Source organism: Barbatula barbatula, assembly GCF_947034865.1.
Source record: "Barbatula barbatula genome assembly, chromosome: 9".
Lineage (NCBI taxonomy): Eukaryota > Metazoa > Chordata > Actinopteri > Cypriniformes > Nemacheilidae > Barbatula > Barbatula barbatula.
Genome location: NC_136772.1, coordinates 13476647 through 13490300, shown reverse-complemented (window position 1 = coordinate 13490300; position 13654 = coordinate 13476647).

Below are 13654 nucleotides of genomic sequence, written 5' to 3'. Positions count from 1 at the left end.
CATGCTAAAATTTCAAGGCCACACACTACACATTACACATTACACATGACATTACACATTTCATAAAATTTACATTTAGTCATTGTAATGGAAATTTTCTAGTCTAGCTTCTTGATGTGTCTGTCTATATGTTTACGAAGTGTTTTTCTATGTTTTCTTTTCTAATGTTATCATGTTTTTCTCTAAATACGTCATACCACTCTGCCTTTGCCCTCGAGCAGAGGCCAAGATGTTCTTTTTGGAATAACGGAACTTCCCGTAAACCAGCTCGGGATTCTTGTTAGGGGGCAAAGGGAGGGGGTGTCACGTTTTTAATCATATATATATACTCTGGGTGCAGGAGGAAAGAGCGCCTTTGCTCTGCACCATGCTCATTGCTCATGATGCAGATTAAACGACAATAAAATACTTTGCAAAGTACTTGATGTCTCTGTATATTGCGTTTGTCAAAATTGACTCACCTTGATTAAGGAATAAGAAAATTCCACAACAATTTGGCGACGAAGTATGGGATCACAAGGCTGACGGAGAACGGACTAGAGTTGACTGATCATCCTGGACATAGCAAATCCAGCTCTAACCCCATACAGGGACGAGAGAACTCTACTCCGGACCCCAAGCTGACGTGATCCCAAAAGAACTCAGTGCAAGGCACAAAAAGGAAAAGTGGTGAGTCAGATAGATTTCTGAACAGTCTGGAACAAAAGGGGAGACTACTTAGCGCTAAACAGTCTGGGGGACTGCTTAAAACAGTCTGGTTAAAGAGGGGAGACTACTCAGAATCGAGAGATTCTAAACAGTCTGGGGGACTGCTTAAAAATGTCTGGTTAAAGAGGGGAGACTACTCAGAATCGAGAGAGATTCTAAACAGTCTGGGGGACTACTAAGAAATGATATGGATAAACCAACATACAGAGAAATGAGGAAAAATTGGGGAACGGGAAGTTTACAAGGTGTACCCTATTTAATAGAAAAAGCTAACTTTCCAGAAAACGGTACATTTAGTACCACAAAATTAGAGAAAATAAGAGAACATATGGGGAAAAAAGACATATTTAAAATGTCCAAAAAAGAAAGGGAAAAATATGATGAAGCGTGTAAATGTTTAGAGTTATGGGAGAGGGAAGCAAATAGACGTGACTATGTTTTTAAAGAAAAGGCATTGGAAGAACTGCCACCACCGAAAACTCCATTGTACCCTGTTTTGCTTGAATATAATGACTATATATAATATGATATAATATAAATGAATTTAACCCCTCTGTCTTCTTTACCCCCATCTATGACTTGTTACAAACACCAACCGGAGGATGATTGTGTCCCTCCTCACCGACATCTGAACCCGATTGAGGCAGCTCCCGTGCCCCCACCAGTGTCTCCACCAGCACCAGTGCCACACATGCCACAGCCCGTGGTGTGTCAAAAGCAGGAAAGAGCGCAACCAGCACCGACGTATAAAGAACTTTTGACATTTTGCAAAGAATTCTCACCCTCAATGAAAAAATTAGAGAGACTGTTGAAAGTCAAACTGAAATCATCTGACCTAAGAAAGTTACAGGGTAAATGGCCTGTGGAGGAAGTATTTAAAGAACATTCTGGACTTCAACCTGATTCAGACGGACCAGACATTGGTCCGTTCATAGGACATCTCAGATCCACTTTTCTGCGAATCTCAGAGAAGAGCTGAGACGAGAAGTGGAAAAATCGTGCATCGAGCCAGATCGTGCGAGAATAAGCGAGATCGTCCGTCATGCTGTACACACCGAAAGACAAACAGGCAAGAAAGAGCTTCAGAAGAAAAACACACAAGATAAAGAACTCCACATGGCTCTAATGAATATCGGAGTAGAGCATGGAGGAAGAGGAAACGGGAGGAGAGGAGGTCAGTGGCGTGGACGTGGAAGAGGAGGTTTTAAACCCTCTAGCACCTATGATCCAGAGAAATGTTTCAATTGCGGAAAGACGGGGCACTGGCGAAATGATTGTCCTGAGCCTCTGAGATCGCGGAGATCAAGAGAAAAGGTAGATGGAAGTGAGGAGGTGAGGCATCATTCCGAGGGGGGTGAGTATGATTTCCCTTAGCATATTAATGGACTTTCGAAACTCGAGTCCTGCGTGTTCAAAAATTTGAAGAAAAGTCAAAGAGATCGTTTTTCCCAATAAGTTTAAGTAGAATTTATTATCAGATGTAAAAGCTTCTTCCAGCTGGGTTTGTCTCTCAAACATATACATGAGCCGAACAACTGAATACACACTTCCAGGTTACAAGTATTTATAAAATATGTGACGTCGATTCTCTCTTCGGGCTGGTCTGATCTTCGAGTGGTTATAATCAGTTTTTGCAGAGGTGACGTCAACGGAGAAAGTAGAGAGAGAGAGGTCAGTATGGTCTTTTGACTTGTGCCATTTTCTCTCAGCTGACCGGAGGCTGGTGCGATGCTCACGTGGTACATCCGATAACCAGGGGGCAGACAGGGATGCACGGGCTGGTCCAGATGTAAGAGGGCATATGTTGTCCAAGCAGGATGTAAGCGTGGAACACAGAGTGTCTGTGGCACTGTTGGTATTCAAAAGAGAGAGCTCCTCAGAGGGGGGGAGTGCAGACAAGACAGCAGAGGAAAAGCAGGAGGGAGGGACCGTAGGTAGCGCCGGAAAGTGACCAGCGGTAAGACATCTGCATTGTCTGGAGCGGTGAGTTCGGGGGTGACAAAGAAGTGATCAGACGTGTGCAGCGGAGTGAACTGAGAGTGATGAGTGGAGCATTTCTCGAATCATCCTTGTCATTTGCAAAACAGTAAGTGCATTTCTGGTTTTGATTGTTTGATTGCAAGAGACGGCACATGAGTCACGTTAACGTTTTTACAATAATTTATTTACAGACAGTGTCATTGTGATGCAGACAGGAAAAGACAGCACTGCATAGCACAAACAAATGTAGAAATCTGAACATAAGACAATCTCCTTAGGGAAAACTGTACATGCAGTGCAGTGGAATTACAGTGCAGTCTTCCTACACCTCCTGACGTTCCTGTCTTTTGGGCAACGGATTCTCATCCACATCACAACAAATATCTTCTCTTGCGATACAGCGTGAAAATCATCTTTCAGAGTGTCTAATCAAGCCTCTGCAGGCATCAGCTGTGATGTCATCACACGTTACATCCATGGCAGCCAGAAGGGTCATCTGTGTATGCGGCTGGCGATCATATACTTTTAATCTTCATGCTGAGAAAAATTCCTCAACGTGGTTGAGTAGGGTGAGAGGAACTCCACCAGCATCCTGTTGTGGGCCGCAAACCATTGCCTGATGATGTTGGAGCGATGGAAACTGACATTGTCCCAAACTAACACGTACTTTGGCAGGTCATCTCCAATCTGCCCCCTCTCTTGTTCAGGGATGAGATCCCTGTAGAGAGTGTCAAAAGACTGTTTAGGTGTGAAAAGGGGCCGTCTGCAACACAGTGAAGTTGTCTTGCAGTCCTATGTGGAAAGAATATAGCAATGCAAAACACTAAATTGAGTAAAATAAAATGCCACTGTTTACTTAAAGTATACTTACTGTATATTGTAAAACTAGTGCTTAAATGTCGTGGGGATTATACTATTCTACAGAGACCCATTATAATGCATTTTGATCAACATGACATAAGCAATTGATAATGTAGGAATCTGCACAGAATTTTGTCATAATCATTTGCATGGATGTACCAAAGCATTTGCAACTTGTTCAAAGAAATGAGAAAATGCTTGTTTGATGTGCACACGTGACACAAGGATGTAAGGATTGAACAAGAAGTTTTGAGAATTTCAAATCGGATCTGAGAAATGACTTAGAAAAAACTGTATTTAAAGTGGGGGGGGGTTTTTTGGGGCAGTTTTGTTTCACCCAAGTGTCCCATTTCCACCCCTCTCAAACTAATGCATGGATGCATATAGCCAGAAACAATTCATTTGATGCATGCAAAGAAGCAACACTGTGTGTCTCAAGAAGCATTTATTCATGATTACGTAGACATGCTAAAATTTCAAGGCCACACACTACACATTACACATGACATTACACATTTCATAAAATTTACATTTAGTAATTTAGCAGACGTTTTTATCCAAAGCGACTTACAGACGAGGAAACATTGGAAGCAATTATAACAATATAGGCAACAAAATGCATAAGTTAATTAAATCCAGTCCATTAAAGCCTAGCACAGTATACAAAGCTAAGAATAGTGAGGTAAGTAAAAAAATATTTTTTTAAGAAGACAGAAAATAATAAGAGGTTAAAATCAGTCATCTACATTTTGACGGAAGATATGCATTTTCACACACTACACCGGCCTGTAGTGTTCTAGCAGTGTAAGGTTGAGAGTGAGTTTCTTCAGTAGCGGTGTGATGCAGGCCTCTTTGAAAGCAGTGGGAAATGTCCCAGTGGTGAGCAAAGAGTTGATGATGCGGGTCAGACCAGGCACAACTGCTGGAGAGATGGCATGGAGGAGATGGGTGGGGATGGGATCCAGTGGACAGGTGGTAGGGTGGTTGGAACCAATGACCTTGGAAACATCATCTTCAGACATAGGAGAAAAGGCGGGTGATGGTGGCGTAGAAAATTGGCTGTTGATGGCGGTAGTTTTCTTTACGAAGAATGATGCAAAATCATCAGCCGTTAACTCCGATGAAGGTGTGGGAGCAGGCGGACAGAGGAGAGCAGAGAAGGTTTTTAAGAGTGTGCGAGAGTCAGGAGAGTTGCTGATCTTCGAGTGGTTATAATCAGTTTTTGCAGAGGTGACGTCAACGGAGAAAGTAGAGAGAGAGAGGTCAGTATGGTCTTTTGACTTGTGCCATTTTCTCTCAGCTGACCGGAGGCTGGTGCGATGCTCACGTGGTACATCCGATAACCAGGGAGCAGACAGGGATGCACGGGCTGGTCCAGATGTAAGAGGGCATATGTTGTCCAAGCAGGATGTAAGCGTGGAACACAGAGTGTCTGTGGCACTGTTGGTATTCAAAAGAGAGAGCTCCTCAGAGGGGGGGAGTGCAGACAAGACAGCAGAGGAAAAGCAGGAGGGAGGGACCGTAGGTAGCGCCGGAAAGTGACCAGCGGTAAGACATCTGCGTTGTCTGGAGCGGTGAGGTCGGGGGTGACAAAGAAGTGATCAGACGTGTGCAGCGGAGTGACCTGAGAGTGATGAGTGGAGCATTTCTCGAATCATCCTTGTCATTTGCAAAACAGTAAGTGCATTTCTGGTTTTGATTGTTAGATTGCAAGAGACGGCACATGATTCACGTTAACGCTTTTACTGTTTGTTCAATAATTTATTGACAGACAGTGTCATTGTGATGCAGACAGGAAAAGACAGCACTGCATAGCACAAACAAATGTAGAAATCTGAACATAAGACAATCTCCTTAGGGAAAACTGTACATGCAGTGCAGTGGAATTACAGTGCAGTCTTCCTACACCTCCTGACGTTCCTGTCTTTTGGGCAACGGATTCTCATCCACATCACAACAAATATCTTCTCTTGCGATACAGCGTGAAAATCATCTTTCAGAGTGTCTAATCCAGCCTCTGCAGGCATCAGCTGTGATGTCATCACACGTTACATCCATGGCAGCCAGAAGGGTCATCTGTGTATGCGGCTGGCCATCATATACTTTTAATCTTCATGCTGAGAAAAATTCCTCAACGGGGTTGAGTAGGGTGAGAGGAACTCCACCAGCATCCTGTTGTGGGCCGCAAACCATTGCCTGATGATGTTGGAGCAATGGAAACTGACATTGTCCCAAACTTACACGTACTTTGGCAGGTCATCTCCAATCTGCCCCCTCTCTTGTTCAGGGATGAGATCTCTGTAGAGAGTGTCAAAAGACTGTTTAGGTTTGAAAAGGGGCATTCTGCAACACAGTGAAGTTGTCTTGCAGTCCTATGTGGAAAGAATATAGCAATGCAAAACACTAAATTGAGTAAAATAAAATGCCACTGTTTACTTAAAGTATACTTACTGTATATTGTAAAACTAGTGCTTAAATGTCGTGGGGATTATACTATTCTACAGAGACCCATTATAATGCATTTTGATCAACATGACATCAGCAATTGATAATGTAGGAATCTGCACAGAATTTTGTCATAATCATTTGCATGGATGTACCAAAGCATTTGCAACTTGTTCAAAGAAATGAGAAAATGCTTGTTTGATGTGCACACGTGACACAAGGATGTAAGGATTGAACAAGAAGTTTTGAGAATTTCAAATCGGATCTGAGAAATGTACCAAATTGACTTAGAAAAAACTGTATTTAAAGTGGGGGGGTACTTTTGGGGCAGTTTTGTTTCACCCAAGTGTCCCATTTCCACCCCTCTCAAACTAATGCATGGATGCATATAGCCAGAAACAATTCATTTGATGCATGCAAAGAAGCAACACTGTGTGTCTCAAGAAGCATTTATTCATGATTACGTAGACATGCTAAAATTTCAAGGCCACACACTACACATTACACATGACATTACACATTTCATAAAATTTACATTTAGTCATTTAGCAGACGTTTTTATCCAAAGCGACTTACAGACGAGGAAACATTGGAAGCAATTATAACAACATAGGCAACAAAATGCATAAGTTAATTAAATCCAGTCCATTAAAGCCTAGCACAGTATACAAAGCAAAGAATAGTGAGGTAAGTAAAAAAATAATTTTTTAAGAAGACAGAAAATAATAAGAGGTTAAAATCAGTCATCTACATTTTGACGGAAGATATGCATTTTCACAAACTACACCGGCCTGTAGTGTTCTAGCAGTGTGAGGTTCAGAGTGAGTTTCTTCAGTAGCGGTGTGATGCAGGCCTCTTTAAAAGCAGTGGGAAATGTCCCAGTGGTGAGCAAAGAGTTGATGATGCGGGTCAAACCAGGCACAACTGCTGGAGAGATGGCATGGAGGAGATGGGTGGGGATGGGATCCAGTGGGCAGGTGGTAGGGTGGTTGGAACCAATGACCTTGGAAACATCATATTCAGACAAAGGAGAAAAGGCGGGTGATGGTGGTGTAGAAAATTGGCTGTTGATGGCGGTAGTTTTCTTTACAAAGAACGATGCAAAATCATCAGCCGTTAACTCCGATGAAGGTGTGGGAGCAGGCAAACAGAGGAGAGCAGAGAAGGTTTTTAAGAGTGTGCGAGAGTCAGGAGAGTTGCTGATCTTCGAGTGGTTATAATCAGTTTTTGCAGAGGTGACGTCAACGGAGAAAGTAGAGAGAGAGAGGTCAGTATGGTCTTTTGACTTGTGCCATTTTCTCTCAGCTGACCGGAGGCTGGTGCGATGCTCACGTGGTACATCCGATAACCAGGGAGCAGACAGGGATGCACGGGCTGGTCCAGATGTAAGAGGGCATATGTTGTCCAAGCAGGATGTAAGCGTGGAACACAGAGTGTCTGTGGCACTGTTGGTATTCAAAAGAGAGAGCTCCTCAGAGGGGGGGAGTGCAGACAAGACAGCAGAGGAAAAGCAGGAGGGAGGGACCGTAGGTAGCGCCGGAAAGTGACCAGCGGTAAGACATCTGCGTTGTCTGGAGCGGTGAGGTCGGGGGTGACAAAGAAGTGATCAGACGTGTGCAGCGGAGTGACCTGAGAGTGATGAGTGGAGCATTTCTCGAATCATCCTTGTCATTTGCAAAACAGTAAGTGCATTTCTGGTTTTGATTGTTTGATTGCAAGAGACGGCACATGATTCACGTTAACGCTTTTGACTGTTTGTTCAATAATTTATTGACAGACAGTGTCATTGTGATGCAGACAGGAAAAGACAGCACTGCATAGCACAAACAAATGTAGAAATCTGAACATAAGACAATCTCCTTAGGGAAAACTGTACATGCAGTGCAGTGGAATTACAGTGCAGTCTTCCTACACCTCCTGACGTTCCTGTCTTTTGGGCAACGGATTCTCATCCACATCACAACAAATATCTTCTCTTGCGATACAGCGTGAAAATCATCTTTCAGAGTGTCTAATCCAGCCTCTGCAGGCATCAGCTGTGATGTCATCACACGTTACATCCATGGCAGCCAGAAGGGTCATCTGTGTATGCGGCTGGCCATCATATACTTTTAATCTTCATGCTGAGAAAAATTCCTCAACGGGGTTGAGTAGGGTGAGAGGAACTCCACCAGCATCCTGTTGTGGGCCGCAAACCATTGCCTGATGATGTTGGAGCAATGGAAACTGACATTGTCCCAAACTTACACGTACTTTGGCAGGTCATCTCCAATCTGCCCCCTCTCTTGTTCAGGGATGAGATCTCTGTAGAGAGTGTCAAAAGACTGTTTAGGTTTGAAAAGGGGCCGTCTGCAACACAGTGAAGTTGTCTTGCAGTCCTATGTGGAAAGAATATAGCAATGCAAAACACTAAATTGAGTAAAATAAAATGCCACTGTTTACTTAAAGTATACTTACTGTATATTGTAAAACTAGTGCTTAAATGTCGTGGGGATTATACTATTCTACAGAGACCCATTATAATGCATTTTGATCAACATGACATAAGCAATTGATAATGTAGGAATCTGCACAGAATTTTGTCACAATCATTTGCATGGATGTACCAAAGCATTTGCAACTTGTTCAAAGAAATGAGAAAATGCTTGTTTGATGTGCACACGTGACACAAGGATGTAAGGATTGAACAAGAAGTTTTGAGAATTTCAAATCGGATCTGAGAAATGTACCAAATTGACTTAGAAAAAACTGTATTTAAAGTGGGGGGTACTTTTGGGGCAGTTTTGTTTCACCCAAGTGTCCCATTTCCACCCCTCTCAAACTAATGCATGGATGCATATAGCCAGAAACAATTCATTTGATGCATGCAAAGAAGCAACACTGTGTGTCTCAAGAAGCATTTATTCATGATTACGTAGACATGCTAAAATTTCAAGGCCACACACTACACATTACACATTACACATGACATTACACATTTCATAAAAATTAAATTTAGTCATTTAGCAGACGTTTTTATCCAAAGCGACTTACAGACGAGGAATCATTGGAAGCAATTATAACAATATAGGCAACAAAATGCATAAGTTAATTAAATCCAGTCCATTAAAGCCTAGCACAGTATACAAAGCTAAGAATAGTGAGGTAAGTACAAAAATAATTTTTTAAGAAGACAGAAAATAATAAGAGGTTAAAATCAGTCATCTACATTTTGACGGAAGATATGCATTTTCACACACTACACCGGCCTGTAGTGTTCTAGCAGTGTAAGGTTGAGAGTGAGTTTCTTCAGTAGCGGTGTGATGCAGGCCTCTTTGAAAGCAGTCGGAAATGTCCCAGTGGTGAGCAAAGAGTTGATGATGCGGGTCAGACCAGGCACAACTGCTGGAGAGATGGCATGGAGGAGATGGGTGGGGCTGGGATCCAGTGGGCAGGTGGTAGGGTGGTTGGAACCAATGACCTTGGAAACATCATCTTCAGACATAGGAGAAAAGGCGGGTGATGGTGGCGTAGAAAATTGGCTGTTGATGGCGGTAGTTTTCTTTACGAAGAACGATGCAAAATCATCAGCCGTTAACTCCGATGAAGGTGTGGGAGCAGGCGGACAGAGGAGAGCAGAGAAGGTTTTTAAGAGTGTGCGAGAGTCAGGAGAGTTGCTGATCTTCCAGTGGTTATAATCAGTTTTTGCAGAGGTGACGTCAACGGAGAAAGTAGAGAGAAGAGACTGGTAGAGAGAGAGAGGTCAGTATGGTCTTTTGACTTGTGCCATTTTCTCTCAGCTGACCGGAGGCTGGTGCGATGCTCACGTGGTACATCCGATAACCAGGGGGCAGACAGGGATGCACGGGCTGGTCCAGATGTAAGAGGGCATATGTTGTCCAAGCAGGATGTAAGCGTGGAACACAGAGTGTCTGTGGCACTGTTGGTTTTCAAAAGAGAGAGCTCCTCAGAGGGGGGGAGTGCAGACAAGACAGCAGAGGAAAAGCAGGAGGGAGGGACCGTAGGTAGCGCCGGAAAGTGACCAGCGGTAAGACAGCTGCGTTGTCTGGAGCGGTGAAGTCGGGGGTGACAAAGAAGTGATCAGACGTGTGCAGCGGAGTGACCTGAGAGTGATGAGTGGAGCATTTCTCGAATCATCCTTGTCATTTGCAAAACAGTAAGTGCATTTCTGGTTTTGATTGTTTGATTGCAAGAGACGGCACATGATTCACGTTAACGCTTTTACTGTTTGTACAATAATTTATTGACAGACAGTGTCATTGTGATGCAGACAGGAAAAGACAGCACTGCATAGCACAAACAAATGTAGAAATCTGAACATAAGACAATCTCCTTTGGGAAAACTGTACATGCAGTGCAGTGGAATTACAGTGCAGTCTTCCTACACCTCCTGACGTTCCTGTCTTTTGGGCAACGGATTCTCATCCACATCACAATGGCAGCCAGAAGGGTCATCTGTGTATGCGGCTGGCGATCATATACTTTTAATCTTCATGCTGAGAAAAATTCCTCAACGTGGTTGAGTAGGGTGAGAGGAACTCCACCAGCATCCTGTTGTGGGCCGCAAACCATTGCCTGATGATGTTGGAGCGATGGAAACTGACATTGTCCCAAACTAACACTAACTTTGTAGAGAGTGTCAAAAGACTGTTTAGGTGTGAAAAGGGGCTGTCTGCAACACAGTGAAGTTGTCTTGCAGTCCTATGTGGAAAGAATATAGCAATGAAAAAAAACACTCAATTGAGTAAAATAAAATGCCACCGTTTACTTAAAGTATACTTACTGTATATTGTAAAACTAGTGCTTAAATGTCGTGGGGATTATACTATTCTACAGAGACCCATTATAATGCATTTTGATCAACATGACATAAGCAATTGATAATGTAGGAATCTGCACAGAATTTTGTCATAATCATTTGCATGGATGTACCAAAGCATTTGCAACTTGTTCATAGAAATGAGAAAATGCTTGTTTGATGTGCACACGTGACACAAGGATGTAAGGATTGAACAAGAAGTTTTGAGAATTTCAAATCGGATCTGAGAAATGTACCAAATTGACCTAGAAAAAACTGTATTTAAAGTGGGGGGGGGTACTTTTGGGGCAGTTTTGTTTCACCCAAGTGTCCCATTTCCACCCCTCTCAAACTAATGCATGGATGCATATAGCCAGAAACAATTCATTTGATGCATGCAAAGAAGCAACACTGTGTGTCTCAAGAAGATTAGATTAGATTAGATTAGATTCAACTTTATTGTCATTACACATATACAAGTACAGTGTAACGAAACGTAGTTTAGGTCTAACCAGAAGTGCAGTTAGCAAGTGCAGGATATACAGTTAGAATAAATACAGAATACAATATGAAAAATATAATACAGTGGGCATGGACTATAAAAATATTTTGCAGTAGGTGTGTTCTATGAAAATATGACAGTAACTATGAACAATATATACAGATGACTATATACTATGAGCATTAATGTACAGGTGGATATGAACAGATAATAATTTAGACTAAAATAGTGCAAGTGACTTAGGTATGCATAAATTATTGACATTAGCTATTAAAGTTGCAGTGCAATAGGTGAGTTAATGCAGTTGTAGAAGTTGATGCAGTTATTAAAGTTACGGTGCAATATACGAATTAATGTAGTTAATAGGTTGCAGTCCAGAAGATGAGTTAATGCAGTTAATAAGGTTACAGAGCAGTAGATTAGTTAATGCAGTTATTGAAGTTACAGTGCAATTGATGACTAGATGCAGTTAATAGAATTACCGTGCAGTTGATTAGTTAATGCAGTTATTGAAGTTACAGTGCAATTGATGACTAGATGCAGTTAATAGAATTACCGTGCAGTTGATTAGTTAATGCAGTTATTGAAGTTACAGTGCAATAGATGACTAGATGCAGTTAATAGAATTACAGTGCAGTATATAGGTTAATGCAGTTATGGAAGTGGTCCATTAGTGCAAATGAGCATTCAGTTAAATATTCCTGGTGTGCAAGTGAGCAGTATAGAGTGCAAATGATGCTGTGTGTGTGTAAACAGTCCGGTAGAGCAGATACATGAAGTACTGGTGTGTACAGTTCAGTCATGCATGCAGCCCTGTAGTGCAATGTAAACAATGTTGTAGCAGCATTGGAGTTAAAGGTATGAGAGGTAGTGGAATCAGTGGGGGGCAGAGTTCAATGATGAAACAGCTCTGGGAAAAAAGCTGTTTCTTAGTCTGCTGGTTCTTGTCCGGAGGCACCGGAAGCGCCTACCAGAAGGCAGGAGAGTAAACAGTCTATGAGCGGGGTGAGAGGAGTCCTTGAGAATGCTGCGAGCTCGACGCAGACAGCGTTTCTTCTGGATGTCCTCAATGGCAGAAAGTGTAGTCCCTGTGATGCGCTGGGCTGTTTTCACCACCCGCTGCAATGCCTTGCGCTCAGCAACAGAACAGTTCCCGTACCAGACTGTGACACAGTTGGTCAGGATGCTCTCTATCGTGCAGCGATAGAAGTTCACCAGGATAGTTGAAGACAGTTGGTTCTTCTTCAGTGTCCTCAGAAAGAAGAGACGCTGGTGAGCCTTCTTGACCAGGCATGAGGTGTTGGTGGTCCAGGACAGATCCTCCGAAATGTGGGTCCCCAGGAACTTAAAACTGGAAACACGTTCAACAGCCATTCCATTAATGTGGATGGGGTCGTGTGTGTCTCCTTTCGCCTTCCTGAAGTCCACGATGATCTCCTTTGTCTTGGAGGTGTTAAGGAGCAGATTGTTGGCTGAGCACCATGTGGCCAGGTGCCGGACCTCCTCCCTGTACGCAGTCTCATCGTTGTTGCTGATGAGACCAATCACTGTTGTATCGTCTGCAAACTTGATGAAGGAGTTAGATCCGTTCACAGGCCTGCAGTCGAGTGTGAAAAGGGAGTAGAGGAAGGGGCTCAGTACGCAGCCCTGTGGTACACCAGTGTTGAGGGTGGTGGTGGTGGAGCAGATGGGGCCTAACGTAACAAGCTGAGGCCTGTTCGTCAGGAAGTCCATAATCCAATTGCAGGTAGGGTTGTTGATGCCTAGGTTTCCAAGTTTGACGATTAGCTTGGAAGGGATGACGGTATTGAACGCAGAACTGAAGTCTACGAACAGCATACGTGCATAAGTGTCCTTGTTGTCCAGATGTGTGAGCACGGAGTGCAGCGCCATGGACACTGCATCATCTGTGCTCCTATTGTTGCGATAGGCAAATTGGTATGGGTCCAGTGTGGGTGGTAAAGAGTCCTTTAGGTGTGCCAGGACCAGCCGCTCAAAGCACTTCATGACAATTGGTGTGAGTGCTACCGGGCGGTAGTCGTTCAGGCACGTCGGGTTTGAATGTTTTGGGATGGGCACAATGGAGGTGGATTTAAAACATGCTGGAACCACTGCTTGGGCGAGGGACATATTGAATATGTCCGTGAAGACCCCAGCGAGCTGCTCTGAACATGCCCGGAGTACGCGACCAGGGATGCCATCTGGGCCAGCAGCCTTGCGCGCGTTGATCCGACTTAGTGCATTGTGAACATCAGTGGAGTTAAGTGTGATGATTGGGTGGTCAGCAGAGGGTGTGAGCTTGGTAGCTGTTTCCTTGTTGTCTCTCTCAAAGCGAGCATAAAAGTCATTAAGCTCGTTCA